Here is a 17780-nt window from a genome sequence, read left to right as displayed (position 1 = left end):
AGACAAGCAGACATGACCGACACGACTCTCCGGTCAATAACCAACAGCGGGATCTGGATACCCATGTTGGCTCCCACATGCTCCACGATGATCTCATCGGATGAACCACGATGTCGAGGATTCTATCAACCCCGTACACTATTCCCTTTGTCTATCGATATGTTACTTGCCCGAGATTCGATCATCGGTATCCCAATACCTCGTTCAATCTCGTTACCGGCAAGTCACTTTACTCGTACCATAATGCATGATCCCGTGACCAGACACTTGGTCACTCTGAGCTCATTATGATGATGCATTACCGAGTGGGCCCAGTGATACCTCTCCGTCATACGGAGTGACAAATCCCAGTCTTGATCCATGTCACCCAACAGACACTTTCGGAGATACCCGTAGTCTACCTTTATAGTCACCCAGTTACGTTGTGACGTTTGGCATACCCAAAGCACTCCTACGGTATCCGGGAGTTACACGATCTCATGGTCTAAGGAAAAGATACTTGACATTGGAAAACTCTAGCAAACGAACTATACGATCTTGTGCTATGTTTAGGATTGGGTCTTGTCCATCACATCATTCTCCTAATGATGTGATCTCGTTATCAATGACATCCAGTGTCCATAGTCAGGAAATCATGACTATCTGTTGATCAACGAGCTAGTCAACTAGAGGCTCACTAGGGACACGTTGATGTCTGTTATTCACACATGTATTACGATTTCCGGATAACACAATTATAGCATGAATAAAGACAATTATCATGAACAAGGAAATATAATAATAATGCTTTTATTATTGCCTCTAGGGCATATTTCCAACAGTCTCCCACTTGCACTAGAGTCAATAATCTAGTTACATTGTGATGAATCGAACACCCATGGAATTCTGGTGTTGATCATGTTTTGCTCTAGGGAGAGGTTTAGTCAACGGATCTGCTATATTCAGGTCCGTATGTACTTTACAAATCTCTATGTCTCCATCTTGAACATTTTCACGAATGGAGTTGAAGCGACGCTTGATGTGCCTTGTCTTCTTGTGAAACCTGGGCTCCTTGGCAAGTGCAATAGCTCCAGTGTTGTCACAGAAGAGCTTGATCGGCCCCAACGCATTGGGTATGACTCCTAGGTCGGTGATGAACTCCTTCACCCATATTGCTTCATGTGCTGCCTCCGAGGCTGCCATGTACTCCGCTTCACATGTAGATCCCGCCACGACGCTTTGCTTGCAACTGCACCAGCTTACTGCCCCACCATTCAAAATATACACGTATCCGGTTTGTGACTTAGAGTCATCCAGATCTGTGTCGAAGCTAGCGTCGACGTAACCCTTTACGACGAGCTATTCGTCACCTCCATAAACGAGAAACATTTCCTTAGTCCTTTTCAGGTACTTCAGGATATTCTTGACCGCTGTCCAGTGTTCCTTGCCGGGATTACTTTGGTACCTTCCTACCAAACTTATGGCAAGGTTTACATCAGGTCTGGTACACAGCATGGCATACATAATAGAACCTATGGCTGAGGCATAGGGGATGACGCTCATCTCTTCTATATCTTCTGCCGTGGTCGGACATTGAGCTGAGCTCAATTTCATACCTTGCAACACAGGCAAGAACCCCTTCTTGGATTGATCCATATTGAACTTCTTCAATATCTTATCAAGGTATGTGCTTTGTGAAAGACCTATGAGGCGTCTTGATCTACCTCTATAGATTTTGATGCCTAATATATAAGCAGCTTCTCCAAGGTCCTTCATTGAAAAACTTTTATTCAAGTAAGCCTTGATGTTGTCCAAGAGTTCTATATCATTTCCCATCAAAAGTATGTCATCTACATATAATATGAGAAATGCTACAGAGCTCCCACTCACTTTCTTGTAAACGCAGGCTTCTCCATAAGTCTGTGTAAACCCAAACGCTTTGATCATCTCATCAAAGCGAATGTTCCAACTCCGAGATGCTTGCACCAGCCCATAAATCGAGCGTTGGAGCTTGCACACTTTGTCAGCATTCTTAGGATTGACAAAACCTTCCGGCTGCATCATATACAATTCTTCCTTAAGGAAACCATTAAGGAATGCCGTTTTGACGTCCATTTGCCATATTTCGTAATCATAGAATGCGGCAATTGCTAACATGATTCGGACGGACTTCAGCTTCGCTACCGGTGAGAAAGTCTCATCGTAGTCAACCCCTTGAACTTGTCGATAACCCTTAGCGATAAGCCGAGCTTTATAGATGGTCACATTACCATCCGCGTCTGTCTTCCTCTTAAAGATCCATTTATTTTCTATGGCTCGCTGCTCAACGGGCAAGTCAGTCAAAGTCCATACTTTGTTTTCATACATGGATCCTATCTCGGATTTCATGGCTTCCAGCCATTTGTCGGAATCCGGGCCCGCCATCGCTTCTTCATAGTTCGAAGGTTCACCGTTGTCTAACAGCATGATTTCCAAGACAGGGTTGCCGTACCACTCTGGTGCGGAACGTGTCCTTGTGGACCTTCGAATTTCAGTAGGGGCTTGATCAGAAGTATCTTGATCATTATCATTAACTCCCTCTCTAGTCGGTGCAGGCACCTCAGGAACATTTTCTTGAGTTGCGCCATTTTTCGGTTCAAGAGGTAATACTTCATCAAGCTCTACTTTCCTCCCACTTACTTCTTTCGAGAGAAACTCTTTCTCCAGAAAGGACCCATTCTTGGCAACAAAGATCTTGCCTTCGGATCTGAGGTAAAAGGTGTACCCAATAGTTTCTTTTGGGTATCCTATGAAGACGCATTTTTCCGACTTGGGTTCGAGCTTTTCAGGTTGAAGTTTCTTGACATAAGCATCGCATCCCCAAACTTTTAGAAACGACAGCTTAGGTTTCTTCCCAAACCATAATTCATACGGTGTCGTCTCAACGGATTTCGACGGAGCCCTATTTAAAGTGAATGCGGCAGTCTCTAAAGCATAGCCCCAAAAGGAAAGCGGTAAATCGGTAAGAGACATCATAGATCGCACCATATCTAACAGAGTGCGATTACGACGTTCGGACACACCATTACGCTGAGGTGTTCCAGGCGGCGTGAGTTGTGAAACTATTCCACTATTTCTTAAGTGTGCCCCAAACTCGTGACTCAAGTATTCTCCTCCACGATCTGATCGTAGAAACTTGATTTTCCTGTCACGTTGATTTTCAACCTCACTCTGAAATTCCTTGAACTTTTCAAAGGTTTCAGACTTGTGTTTCATTAAGTAGATATACCCATACCTACTTAAATCATCAGTGAGGGTGAGAACATAACGATAGCCACCGCGAGCCTCAACACTCATCGGACCGCACACATCAGTATGTATGATTTCCAATAAGTCGGTTGCTCGCTCCATTGTTCCTGAGAACGGAGTCTTGGTCATTTTACCCATAAGGCATGGTTCGCACGTGTCAAATGATTCATAATCAAGAGACTCTAAAAGTCCATCAGCATGGAGCTTCTTCATGCGTTTGACACCTATGTGACCAAGGCGGCAGTGCCACAAGTATGTGGGACTATCATTATCAACCTTACTTCTTTTGGTACTCACATTATGAACATGTGTAGCATCACGTTCGAGATTCATAAAGAATAAACCATTCACCATAGGAGCATGACCATAAAACATATCTCTCATAAAAATGGAACAACCATTATTCTCAGATTTAAAAGAGTAGCCATCTCGAATTAAACGAGATCCCGATACAATGTTCATGCTCAAAGCTGGCACTAAATAACAATTATTAAGGTTTAAAACTAATCCCGAAGGGAGATGCAGAGGTAGCATGCCGACGGCGATCACATTGACCTTGGAACCATTCCCGACGCGCATCGTCACCTCGTCCTTTGCCAGTTTCCACTTATTCCCAGCCCCTGCTTTGAGTTACAAATGTGAGCAACTGCACCGGTATCAAATACCCAGGAGCCACTACGGGCACTAGTAAGGTACACATCAATTACATGTATATCACATATACCTTTGGTTTTGCCGGCCTTCTTATCCGCTAAGTACTTAGGGCAGTTCCGCTTCCAGTGACCGCTTCCCTTGCAATAAAAGCACTCAGTCTCGGGCTTGGGTCCATTCTTTGGCTTCTTCCCGGCAGCTTGCTTGCCGGGCGCGGCAACCTCCTTGCCGTCCTTCTTGAAATTCTTTTTACCCTTGCCTTTCTTGAACTTAGTGGTTTTATTGACCATCAACACTTGATGTTCCTTCCTGACTTCTACCTCTGCTGATTTCAGCATAGCAAATACTTCAGGAATGGTCTTTTCCATCCCCTGCATATTGAAGTTCATCACAAAGCTCTTGTAGCTTGGTGGAAGCGACTGGAGGATTCTGTCAATGACCGCATCATCCGGGAGATTAACTCCCAGCTGAGTCAAGCGGTTATGCAACCCAGACATAGTGAGTATGTGCTCACTGACAGAACTGTTTTCCTCCATCTTACAGCTGAAGAATTTGTCGGAGACTTCATATATCTCGACCCGGGCATGAGCTTGGAAAACCATTTTCAGCTCTTCGAACATCTCATATGCTCCATGTCTCTCAAAACGCTTTTGGAGCCCCGGCTCTAGGCTGTAAAGCATGCCGCACTGAACGAGGGAGTAGTCATCGAAACGTGCCTGCCAAGCGTTCATAACATCTTGTTCTGCAGGGAGAACGGGTGCGTCACCAAGCGGTGCTTGTAGGACATAATCTTTCTTGGCAGCTATGAGGATGATCCTCAGGTTCCGGACCCAGTCCGTATAGTTGCTGCCATCGTCTTTCAGCTTAGTTTTCTCTAGGAACGCGTTGAAGTTGAGGACTACGTTGGCCATTTGATCTACAAGACATATTGCAAAGATTTTAGACTAAGTTCATGATAATTAAGTTCAACTAATCAAATTATTAGTGAACTCCCACTTAGATTAGACATCCCTCTAGTCATCTAAGTATTACATGATCCGAGTTAAACTAGACCGTGTCCGATCATCACGTGAGCGGACTAGTCAACATCGGTGAACATCTTCATGTTGATCGTATCTTCTATACGACTCATGCTCGACCTTTCGGTCTTCTGTGTTCCGAGGCCATGTCTGTACATGCTAGGCTCGTCAAGTCAACCTAAGTGTTTGCATGTGTAAATCTGTCTTACACCCGTTGTATGTGAACGTCTGAATAAAACACCCGATCATCACGTGGTGTTTTGAAACAGCGAACTGTCGCAACGGTGCACAGTTAGGGGGAACACTTCTTGAATTTATTGTGAGGGATCATCTTATTTACTACCGTCGTTCTAAGTAAACAAGATGCAAAACATGATAAACATCACATGCAATCAAATAATAAACGTGACATGATATGGCCAATATCACATAGCTCCTTTGATCTCCATCTTGGGGCTCCATGATCATCTTGTCACCGGCTTGACACCATGATCTCCATCATCATGATCTCCATCATCGTGTCTCCATGAAGTTGCTCACCAACTATTACTTCTACTACTATGGCTAACGCGTTTAGAAATAAAGTAAAGTAATTTACATGGCGTTTCTTGATGACACGCAGGTCATATAAAAGAATAAAGACAACTCCTATGGCTCCTGCCGGTTGTCATACTCATCGACATGCAAGTCGTGATTCCTATTACAATAGCATGAACATCTCATACATCACATATAGATCATTCATCATTCATCACAACTTTGGCCATATCATATCACAAACCACTTGCTGCAAAAACAAGTTAGACGTCCTCTAATTGTTGTTGCAAGTTTTACGTGGCTGAATTAGGGTTCTAGCAAGAACGTTTTCTTACCTACGCTAAAGCCACAACGTGATTTGTCAACTTCTATTTACCCTTCATAAGGACCCTGTTCATCGATTCCGCTCCAACTAAAGTAGGAGAGACAGACACCCGCCAGCCACCTTATGCAACTAGTGCATGTTAGTCGGTGGAACCGGTCTCACGTAAGCGTACGTGTAAGGTTGGTCCGGGTCGCTTCATCCCACAATACTGCTGAAGCAAGAAAGGACTAGTAACGGCAAGAAAGTTGACAAATCTACGCCCACAACAAATTGTGTTCTACTCGCGCAAGAAGAACTACGCATAGACCTAGCTCATGATGCCACTGTTGGGGAACGTTGCAGAAAACAAAAATTTTCCTACTCGTTTCACCAAGATCATCTAGGAGTTCATCTAGCAACGAGTGATTAGATGCATCTACAGACCTTTGTAGATCGCGAGCGGAAGCGTTCAAAAGAACGGTGATGATGTAGTCGTACTCGACGTGATCCAAATCACCGATGACCAGCGCCGAACGGACAGCACCTCCGCGTTCAACACACGTACGGAACAGCCACGTCTCCTCCTTCTTGATCCAGCAAGGGAGGGAGGAGAGGTTGAGGGAGATGGCACCAGCAGCAGCACGACGGCGTGGTGTTGATGGAGCTGCAGTACTCCGGCAGAGCTTCGCTAAGCACTATGGAGGTGGAGGAGGTGTTGGGGAGGGAGAAGAAGGCAACCAAAGGCCAAGGCGTTCAGGTATGAAGTCCCTCCTCTCCCCCACTATATATAGGAGGGCCAAGGGGGGGTGGCCGGCCCTAGGAGATCCAATCTCCTAGGGGGTGCGGCGGCCAAGGGGGGTTTCCCTCCCCCCCAAGGCACCTAGGAGGTGCCTTCCCCTCCTAGGACTCTTTCCCCCTTAAACCCTAGGCGCATGGGCCTATGTGGGGCTGGTGCCCTTGGCCCATTAGGCCAAGGCGCACCCCCTACAGCCCATGTGGCCCCCCCGGGACAGGTGGACCCACCCGGTGGACCCCCGGGACCCTTCCGGTGGTCCCGGTACAATACCGATAACCCCGAAACTTGTCCCGATGCCTGAAACATGACTTCCCATATATAAATCTTTACCTCCGGACCATTCCGGAACTCCTCGTGACGTCTGGGATCTCATCCGGGACTCCGAACAATATTCGGGTTACTGCATATACATATCCCTACAACCCTAGCGTAACTGAACCTTAAGTGTGTAGACCCTACGGGTTCGGGAGACAAGCAGACATGACCGAGACGACTCTCCGGTCAATAACCAACAGCGGGATCTGGATACACATGTTGGCTCCCACATGCTCCACGGTGATCTCATCGGATGAACCACGATGTCGAGGATTCTATCAACCCCGTACGCTATTCCCTTTGTCTATCGATATGTTACTTGCCCGAGATTCGATCGTCGGTATCCCAATACCTCGTTCAATCTCGTTACCGGCAAGTCACTTTACTCGTACCGTAATGCATGATCCCGTGACCAGACACTTGGTCACTCTGAGCTCATTATGATGATGCATTACCGAGTGGGCCCAGTGATACCTCTCCGTCATATGGAGTGACAAATCCCAGTCTTGATCCATGTCACCCAACAGACACTTTCGGAGATACCCGTAGTCTACCTTTATAGTCACCCAGTTACGTTGTGACGTTTGGCATACCCAAAGCACTCCTACGGTATCCGGGAGTTACACGATCTCATGGTCTAAGGAAAAGATACTTGACAATGGAAAACTCTAGCAAACGAACTATACGATCTTGTGCTATGTTTAGGATTGGGTCTTGTCCATCACATCATTCTCCCAATGATGTGATCTCGTTATCAATGACATCCAGTGTCCATAGTCAGGAAACCATGACTATCTGTTGATCAACGAGCTAGTCAACTAGAGGCTCACTAGGGACATGTTGGTGTCTGTCATTCACACATGTATTACGATTTCCGGATAACACAATTATAGCATGAATAAAGACAATTATCATGAACAAGGAAATATAATAATAATGCTTTTATTATTGCCTCTAGGGCATATTTCCAACAAGTTGGGTATTCTTCTCGGTAAGATCCTACGTTTCATATGATCCTTAAATCAGTTAATATAACTACTTTAAGTCTCGGGGGCTACTGGCATATACAACTATTAAATTCTCTTACCCGTATGTCTTTTACATACTGCTCCGTGGCTCTGGTAAAACCATCCTGAGCAGCACGAAGGTGCGTGTCCCCCGCGTTAAAGGCATTCAACGCCTCGGGGGAGAAGCACGCGTCACGAAATACTGTTCGGCGGCGCCTGTGATTCATGGCACTCTCCACCTCAGACTTGGTGGCGGACAGTCTGTCGGCATCCTCCGTCGGAGGAACGTCCGGCTCGCGCCTTTCGCACGCCTCCCCCTCCAGACCAGGTGCTGGAGCCTGGCTGGTAGAGGTTGGATTGGCAACCTCCACGCCCGCAGTCCGGCGGGCGCCTTTTTCCCTACAAAAGTCATGAGCACTCAAACGCTTCCTAGGAACGTTGCTCTAAATAATGAATTGTGAGCTACACCTTTGCGGCCACGTTTCAGTCCGCGCTGCGCTCCTCTTCCGCCTACTGGTCCGGACTGGCCTTTGTTGGTCAGCCACTGCGGGCTCAGCTTCTCGCCCTAGGGGCGCCTCCTGCACGGCGCCATCATATACGGTGGTCAGAAATAAGCAAGGAAGGAATGACGGTGTCAGGACTTCGGTCGCAATCACCTGGGAAGCCGGATATAGTCCGGGATAGTCGGCCGTGATGGCGACTAAGGCATTGTCCATGCTGAGCTGGTGGAACACCCCATCGATTAGCTCCACCTTTATGTCCGGATCCTCTTCGGAGGCCGGATCCCGGGATCTCTCTGGATCCTCGGGTTGCGGAGCTGGACTTAGCATGTCCTCCACAATCCGGCGCAGTTCCTGCGTCGAAAGAAGAACACAATATAAGAAACTTAAGTTTCAAAAAGCATGGGTCGGGCACGTAGAGTGTTCGCTTACCCAAGGCCGGGGATTATTCATGGAGAACCCATTTAACAGGTTCATCCGAAGGAAATCCTCCTTCTCCCCCTTATACAGGCCGGACAGGATCGTCACCAGGTCTTCGACCGAATTCGGCCCTTTACGGCCATGACGGGTGGCATCGTCCTCCCCGTTGAAATCCACATGGGGTGGCCCCTGTATTGTAGTGGCTGCACCCCCCGCATAATGCATGTTGCCATGACTCCAATCATGGTCAACCCGGAATGGGCCAGTAACCTTATTCGGCCCATCAAATAATGGACGCTCTTGTCTTCCTCCAGTTGGGGGCTCCGCGGACGCCAACTAAGGCGTTTCTTCAGAGGAGCATTGCTGAACTCCGGGAGGCCGATCCGAACAGGGTCCGGCAGCGGAGCGTCTTCTATATAAAACCATCCTGAAGGCCAGTCTTCGGACGCCTTCTTAGGGGTTCGGGATGGATATCCGGTCCCGGCAATACGCCATATTTCGGCGCCGCCCACTTGATATATGGACCCCTCGTGAGAGCGAGGTACAAGGCAGAACAACCTCTTCCACAGCGCGAAATGGGGCTCGACGCCCAGGAATAGCTCGCAAAGAGCTACGTAACCCGCAATGTGCAGGATTGAGGCGGGCGTGAGGTGATGAAGCTGGAGTCCGTAGAACTCCAGGAGCCCGCGGAGGAATGGATGTACAGGAAATCCGAGCCCCCTTATCAGATAGGGGACGAAGCATACCCGCTCCCCTTTGTTGGGACTTGGGGTAACCTCCGCTTGCTTCCCACCTTTGTAGGTGGCCAGCCCGGCTCGAACCGGAACCATAAAGGCCGGAGGGAGATATCCCCCCGCTTGGAGCTTCACCAGCTCGTTGTGCGGAACAGAGCATCTCCTCCAATCTCCTGGCAAAGGGCTGGGAGCGCGAGAAGAGGAGCCGCGTTGACGGTCCATGATGGAATGGATTCTTGGTCGAAAGCGCTCCGATGAGTATTTGAGGGAGGAAGATGGCGATTTGGATCTGGATTCTTGCCTCCCTTATAGGCAGATTATTCGCACAACTAGGGGGTAAAACATAAAAGACACCCTGGCTTTTCACATTCGCGTGACGCGTGGAGGGAGGCCATTATTGGGCATGGAAGCCAAGACGCGCAACATTGATGAGGAAGCCGGACACTGTTCGGCAGGTACGTAGAACTTGAAGGAGAACCCGCCTTGCAACGCCGAAGACTACACACATGCTGGACTTATCGTCATTGAAGCCTGGTTCGGGGGCTACTGAGGGAGTCCCGGATTAGGGGGTGTCCAGATAGCCGGACTACCATCATCGGCCGAACTATCATCGGCCGGACTATCATCATCATCGACCGGACTCCAAGACTATGAAGATACAAGATTGAAGACTTCGTCCCGTGTCCGGATGGGACTTTCCTTGGCGTGGAAGGCAAGCTTGGCGATACGGATACGTAGATCTCCTACTATTGTAACCGACTCTATGTAACCCTAGCCCTCTCCGGTGTCTATATAAACCGGATGGCTCTAGTCCGTAGGACACAACAACAACAACCATTACAATCATACCATAGGCTAGCTTCTAGGGTTTAGCCTCCTTGATCTCGTGGTAGATCCACTCTTGTAAACATCCACAATATCAATATCAATCAAGCAGGACGTGGGGTTTTACCTCCATCAAGAAGGCCCGAACCTGGGTAAAACATCGTGTCCCTTGTCTCCTGTTACCATCCGCCTAGACGCACAGTTCGGGACCCCCTACCCGAGATCCGCCGGTTTTGACACCGACAGTCCTTATGAAGGGTAAATAGCAATTGGCATATCATGTTGTGGCTTTTGCGTAGGTAAGAAACGTTCTTGCTAGAAACCCATAGCAGCCACGTAAAACATGCAAACAACAATTAGAGGACGTCTAACTTGTTTTTGCAGGGTATGCTATGTGATGTGATATGGCCAAAAGAATGTGATGAATGTTATGTGATGTATGAGATTGATCATGTTCTTGTAATAGGAATCACGACTTGTATGTCGATGAGTATGACAACCGGCAAGAGCCATAGGAGTTGTCTTAATTTATTGTATGACCTGCGTGTCATTGAACAACGCCATGTAATTACTTTACTTTATTGCTAAACCGTTAGCCACAGTAGTAGACGTAATAGTTGGCGAGACAACTTCATGGAGACACGATGATGGAGATCATGATGATGGAGATCATGGTGTCATGTCGGTGATGATGATGATCATGGAGCCCCGAAGATGGAGATCAAAAGGAGCAAAATGATATTGGCCATATCATGTCACTTTTTGATTGCATGTGATGTTTATCATGTTTATGCATCTTATTTGCTTAGAACGACGGTAGTAAATAAGATGATCCCTCATTAAGATTTCAAGAAAGTGTTCCCCCTAACTATGCATCGTTGCGAAAGTTCGTTGTTTCGAAGCACCACGTGATGATCGGGTGTGATAGATTCTAACGTTCACATACAACGGGTGTAAGCCAGATTTACACACGCGAAACACTTAGGTTGACTTGACGAGCCTAGCATGTACAGACATGGCCTCGGAACACAAGAGACCGAAAGGTCGAGCATGAGTCGTATGGTAGATTTGATCAACATGAAGATGTTCACCGATGATGACTAGTCCATCTCACGTGATGATCGGACACGGCCTAGTTGACTCAGATCATGTAATCACTTTGATGACTAGAGGGATGTCTATCTGAGTGGGAGGTCATAAGATGAACTTAATTATCCTGAACATAGTCAAAAGATTCTTGCAAATTATGGCGTAGCTCACGCTTTAGTTCTACTGTTTTAGATATGTTCCTAGAGAAAATTTAGTTGAAAGTTGATAGTAGCAATTATGCGGACTGGGTCCGTAAACTAAGGACTGTCATCATTGCTTCGTAGAAGGCTTATGTCCTTAATGCACTGCTCGGTGTGCTGAACCTCGAACATCGTCTATGGATGTTGCGAACATTTGACATACACGTTTTGATAACTACGTGATAGTTCAGTTAAACGGTTTAGAGTTGAGGCACCAAAGACGATTTCAAAACGTCGCGGAACATATGAGATGTTTCGAGGGCTGAAATTGGGATTTCAGGCTCGTGCCCACGTCAAGAGGTATAAGACCTCCGACGATTTTCTTAGCCTGCAAACTAAGGGAGAAAAGCTCAATCGTTGAGCTTGTGCTCAGATTGTCTGAGTACAACAATCACTTGAATCGAGTGGGAGTTGATCTTCCAGATGAGATAGTGATGTTTCTCCAAAGTCATTGCCACCAAGCTGCTAGAGCTTCGTGATGAACTATAACATATCAGGGATAGAAATGATGATCCTTGAGATATTCGCGATGTTTGACACCGCGAAAGTAGAAATCAAGAAGGAGCATCAATTTTTGATGGTTGTTGAAGCCACTAGTTTCAAGAAGGGCAAGGGCAAGAAGGTACACTTCATGAAATGGCAAATCAGCTGCTGCTCTAGTGAAGAAACCCAAGGTTGAACCCAAACCCGAGACTAAGTGCTTCTGTGATAAGGGGAACAGCCACTGGAGCAGAATTACCCTAGATACTTGGTAGATGAGAAGGCTGGCAAGGTCGATAGAAGTATATTGGATATACATTATGTTAATGTGTACTTTGCTAGTACTCCTAGTAGCACTAGGGTATTAGATACCGGTTCGGTTGCTAAGTGTTAGTAACTCGAAATAAAAGCTACGGAATAAACGGAGACTAGCTAAAGGTGAGCTGACGATATGTGTTGGAAGTGTTTCCAAGGTTGATGTGATCAAGCATTGCATGCTCCCTCTACCATCGAGATTGGTGTTAAACCTAAATAATTGTTATTTGGTGTTTACGTTGAGCATAGACATGATTGGATTATGTCTATCGCAATACAGTTATTCATTTAAGGAGAATAATGGTTACTCTGTTTATTTGAATAATACCTTCAATGGTCTTGCACCTAAAATGAATAGTTTATTGAATCTCGATCATAGTGATACACATGTTCATGCCAAAAGATATAAGATAGTAATGATAGTACCACCTGCTTGTGGCACTGCCATGTAAGTCATATTGGTATAAAACGCATGAAGAAGCTCCATGTTGATGGATCTTTGGACTCACTCGGTTTTGAAAAGTTTGAGACATGTGAACCATGTCTATTGGTGTATATGCATGAAGAAACTCCATGCAAATGGACCGTTTGGACTCACTTGATTTTGAATCACTTGAGACATGCAAATCATACCACATGGGCAAGATGACTGAAAGCCTCATTTTCAGTAAAATGGAACAAGAAAGCAACTTGTTGGAAGTAATACATTTTGATGTGTGCAGTCCAATGAGTGCTGAGGCACGCAGTGGATATCGTTATGTTCTTACTTCACGGATGATTTGAGTAGATATTGAGTATATTTACTTGATGAAACACAAGTCTGAATTGTTGAATGGTTCAAGTAATTTTAGAGTGAGGTTGAAGATCATTGTGACAAGAGGATAAAATGTCTATGATATGATCATAGAGATGAGTATCTGAGTTACGAGCTTTGGCACGCAATTAAGACATTGTGGAAATTGTTTCACAATTAATACCGCCTGGAACATCATAGTATGATGGTGTGTCCGAACATCATAGTTGCACCCTATTGGATATGGTGCGTACCATGATTTCTCTTATCGAATTACCACTATCGTTCATGGGTTAGGTATTAGAGACAGCCACACTCACTTTAATAAGGGCACCACGTAATTCCGTTGAGACGACATCGTTTGAACTATGGTTTGGAGAAACCTAAGTTGTCGTTTCTTAAAAGTTTGGGGCTGTGACGCTTATGTGAAAAAGTTTCAGGTTGATAAGCTCGAACCCAAAGCGGATAAAATGCATCTTCATAGGACACCCAAAAACAGTTGGGTATACCTCCTATCTCAGATCCGGAAGCAAAAGTAATTGTTTCTAGAAACGGGTCCTTTCTCGAGGAAAAGTTTCTCTCGAAAGAATTGAGTGGGAGGATGGTGGAGACTTGATGAGGTTATTGAACCATCACTTCAACCAGTGTGTAGCAGGGCACAAGAAGTTGTTCATATGGCACCTACGCCAATTGAAGTGGAAGCTGATGATAGTGATCATGATGCTTCAGATCAAGTCACTACCGAACCTCGTAGGTCGACAAGGACGCATACTACTTGAGAGTGGTACGCGATCCTGTCTTAGAGGTCATGTTGCTAGACAACAATGAACCTACGAGCTATGGAGAAGCGATGGTGGGCCCGGATTCCGACGAATGGCTCGAGGCCATAAAATCTGAGAGAGGATCCATGACTTTGGAAGAAATACTTGATGGTCGTAAGGCCATTGGGTACAGATGGATTTTAAAAGGAAGACAGACAATGATGGTAAGTATCACCATTAAGAAAGCTCGACTTGTCATTAAGATGTTTTCCGAAAAGTTCAAGGAGTTGACTACGATGAGACTTTCTCACTCGTAGCAATGCTAAGAGTCTGTTGGAATTATATTAGCAATTACTGCATGATTTATGAAATCTTCCAGATAGGATGTCAAAACATTGTTTCCTCGACGATATCCTTGAGGAAAGGTTGTATGTGATACAACCAGAAGGTTTTGTCAATCCTGAAGAATGCTAACAAATATGCAAAGCTCCAGCAATCCTTCTAAGGACTGGAGTAAGCATCTCGGAGTTGGAATGTACGCTTTGATGAGATGATCAAAGATTTTGGGTTTATACAAAGTTTATAAGAAACTTGTATTTCCAAAGAAGTGAGTGGGAGCACTATAGAATTTCTGATGAGTATATGTTATTGACATATTGTTGATCAGAAATGATGTAGAATTTCTGGAAAGCATATAGGGTTATTTGAAAAGTGTTTTTCAATAGAAAACTTGGAATAAGCTGCTTGAACATTGAGCATCAAGATCTATGAGGATAGATCAAAAACGCTAAGTGGTACTTTCAAATGAGCACATACCTTGACATGATCTTGAAGGTGTTCAAGATGGATCAGTCAAAGAAGGAGTTCTTGCCTGAGTTGTAAGGTATGAAGTTAAGAGTTAAAGCTCGACCACGGCAGAAGAGAGAGAAAGGACGAAGGTCGTCCCCTATGCTTCAGACGTAGGCTCTATATTATGCTATGCTGTGTACCGCACCAGAAGTGTGCCTTGCCATGAGTCAGTCAAGGGGTACAAGAATGATCCAGGAACGGATCATTGGACAACGGTCAAAAATTGTCCTTGGAATAAATAAGGACATGTTTCTCGATTATGGAGGTCATAAAGAGTTCGGTGTAAAGGATTACGTCGATGCAAGCTTTAACACCTATCCGAGTGATTCTGAGTAGCAAACCGGATACGTATAGTGGAGCAACCATTTTGAATAGCTCCAAGTGGAGCGTGTAAGCAGCATTTACAATATGACATAGAGATTTGCGAAGTACAAACGGATCTGAATATTGCAGACCCGTTGACTAAAACCTTTCTCACAAGCAAAACATGATCAAACCCCAGAACTCATTGAGTCTTAATCACATGATGATGTGAACTAGTTTAGTGACACTAGTAAACTCTTTGGATGTTGGTCACATGGCGATGTGACCTGTCAATGTTAATCACATGGCGATGTGAACTAGATTATTGACTCTAGTGCAAGTGGGAGACTGTTGGAAATATGCCCTAGAGGCAATAATAAATTAGTTATTATTATTATATTTCCTTGTTCATGATAATCGTTTATTATCCATGCTATAATTGTATTGATAGGAAACTCAGATACATGTGTGGGTACATAGACAATAGCATGTCCCTAGTAAGCCTCTAATTGACTAGCTCGTTGATCAATAGATGGTTACGGTTTCCTGACCATGGACATTGGATGTCGTTGATAACAGGATCACATCATTAAGGAGAATGATGTGATGGACAAGACCCAATCCTAAGCCTAGCACAAAGATCGTGTAGTTCGTATGCTAAAGCTTTTCTAATGTCAAGTATCATTTCCTTAGACCATGAGATTGTGCAACTCTCGGATACCGTAGGAATGCTTTGGGTGTACCAAACGTCATAAGGTAAATGGGTGGCTATAAAGGTGCACTACGGGTATCTCCGAAAGTGTCTGTTGGGTTGGCACGAATCGAGACTGGGATTTGTCACTCCGTGTAACGGAGAGGTATCTCTGGGCCCACTCGGTACGACATCATCATAATGTGCACAATGTGACCAAGGGGTTGATCACGGGATGATGTGTTACGGTACGAGTAAAGAGACTTGCCTGTAACGAGATTGAACAAGGTATCGGCATACCAACGATCGAATCTCGGGCAAGTACAATACCACTAGACAAAGGGAATTGTATACGGGATTGATTGAGTCCTTGACATCGTGGTTCATCCGATGAGATCATCGTGGAACATGTGGGAGCCAACATGGGTATCCAGATCCCGCTGTTGGTTATTGACCGGAGAACGTCTCGGTCATGTCTACATGGTTCCCGAACCCGTAGGGTCTACACACTTAAGGTTCAATGACGCTGAGGTTATAAAGGAAGTTTGTATGTGGTTATCGAATGTTGTCCGGAGTCCCGGATGATATCCCGGATGTCACGAGGAGTTCTGGAATGGTCCGGAGGTAAAGATTTATATATGGGAAGTCCTGTTTTGGTCACCGGAAAAGTTTCGGGTGTTATCGGTAACGTACCGGGACCACCGGGAGGGTCCCGGGGGTCCACCAAGTGGGGCCACCGGCCCTAGAGGACTGCATGGGCCAAGTGTGGGAGGGGACCAGCCCCAGGTGGGCTAGTGCGCCCCCCACAAGGGCCCAAGGCGCCTAGGGTTTGGGGAAGGGGCGCACCCACCTTACTTGGGGGGCAAGTTTCCCCCTCTTCCCCCCCCCCCCTTGGCCGCACCCTAGATGGGATCTGGGGGCTGCCGCGCCCCTTGGGGTGGGAACCCTAAAGGGGGCGCAGCCCCCTCCCTCTCCCCTATATATAGTTGAGGTATTTGGGGCTGCAAACATAAGAGTTTCCACCTCTCCCTGGCGCAGCCCTACCTCTCTTTCTCCTCATCTCTCGCGTTGCTTGGCGAAGCCCTACTGGAATACCACGCTCCTCCATCACCACCACGCCGTTGTGTTGCTGCTGGACGGAGTCTTCCTCAACCTCTCCCTCTCTCCTTGCTGGATCAAGACATGGGAGACGTCATCGGGCTGTATGTGTGTTGAACGCGGAGGTGCCGTCCGTTCTGCACTAGGATCTCTGGTGATTTGGATCACGACGAGTACGACTCCCTCAACCCTGTTATCTTGAACGCTTCCGCTTGGCGATCTACAAGGGTATGTAGATGCACTCTCCTCTCTCTCGTTGCTAGTCTCTCCTTAGATAGATCTTGGTGACTCGTAGGAAAATTTTGAATTTCTGCTATGTTCCCCCAACAACGGGTTGTCGTTAAGCTATCAGGCGCGGGTTTTGGATTCGATAACCGTTAACAGCCCCGGTTAATGACGATTTTCCAAGTGTTAAATTCTCATTCACCAAAGAAACCACCTGTCAGCTCCGCATTGCGACATGTATCCAGACCAATGCACGATACATACTAATGAAATGGCAGCATGCTACACGACCCAATAGTGGTCCGTCTAGTTAAAAAGGCCAGCCTAGTCGGAGGCCCTTAAGATTTAGGCAACAGTTAGCGGGTCAACTCACTAACAGCCTGCTTGCACATGGCCCATTTACGGCCCACTGCCAGTTCGGACCCGTTGATTGTTTGCTATGTCTTTGGGCCCAATTATGACAGTGTGTCTTTTGGCCTGTTAGCGGCTCGTTGTAGAAATGGGCCCATTTTAGCCTGGTGTGTCTTTCGGCCTAGTAACGGCCCGTGCTACACATGGGCCCATTTTATGGTCCGATGTGACATTCGGCCTATTAACGTCT

This window comes from Triticum dicoccoides, chromosome 3B, assembly GCF_002162155.2.
Source record: "Triticum dicoccoides isolate Atlit2015 ecotype Zavitan chromosome 3B, WEW_v2.0, whole genome shotgun sequence".
NCBI lineage: Eukaryota > Viridiplantae > Streptophyta > Magnoliopsida > Poales > Poaceae > Triticum > Triticum dicoccoides.
Note: the sequence above shows the minus strand (reverse complement) of the source record.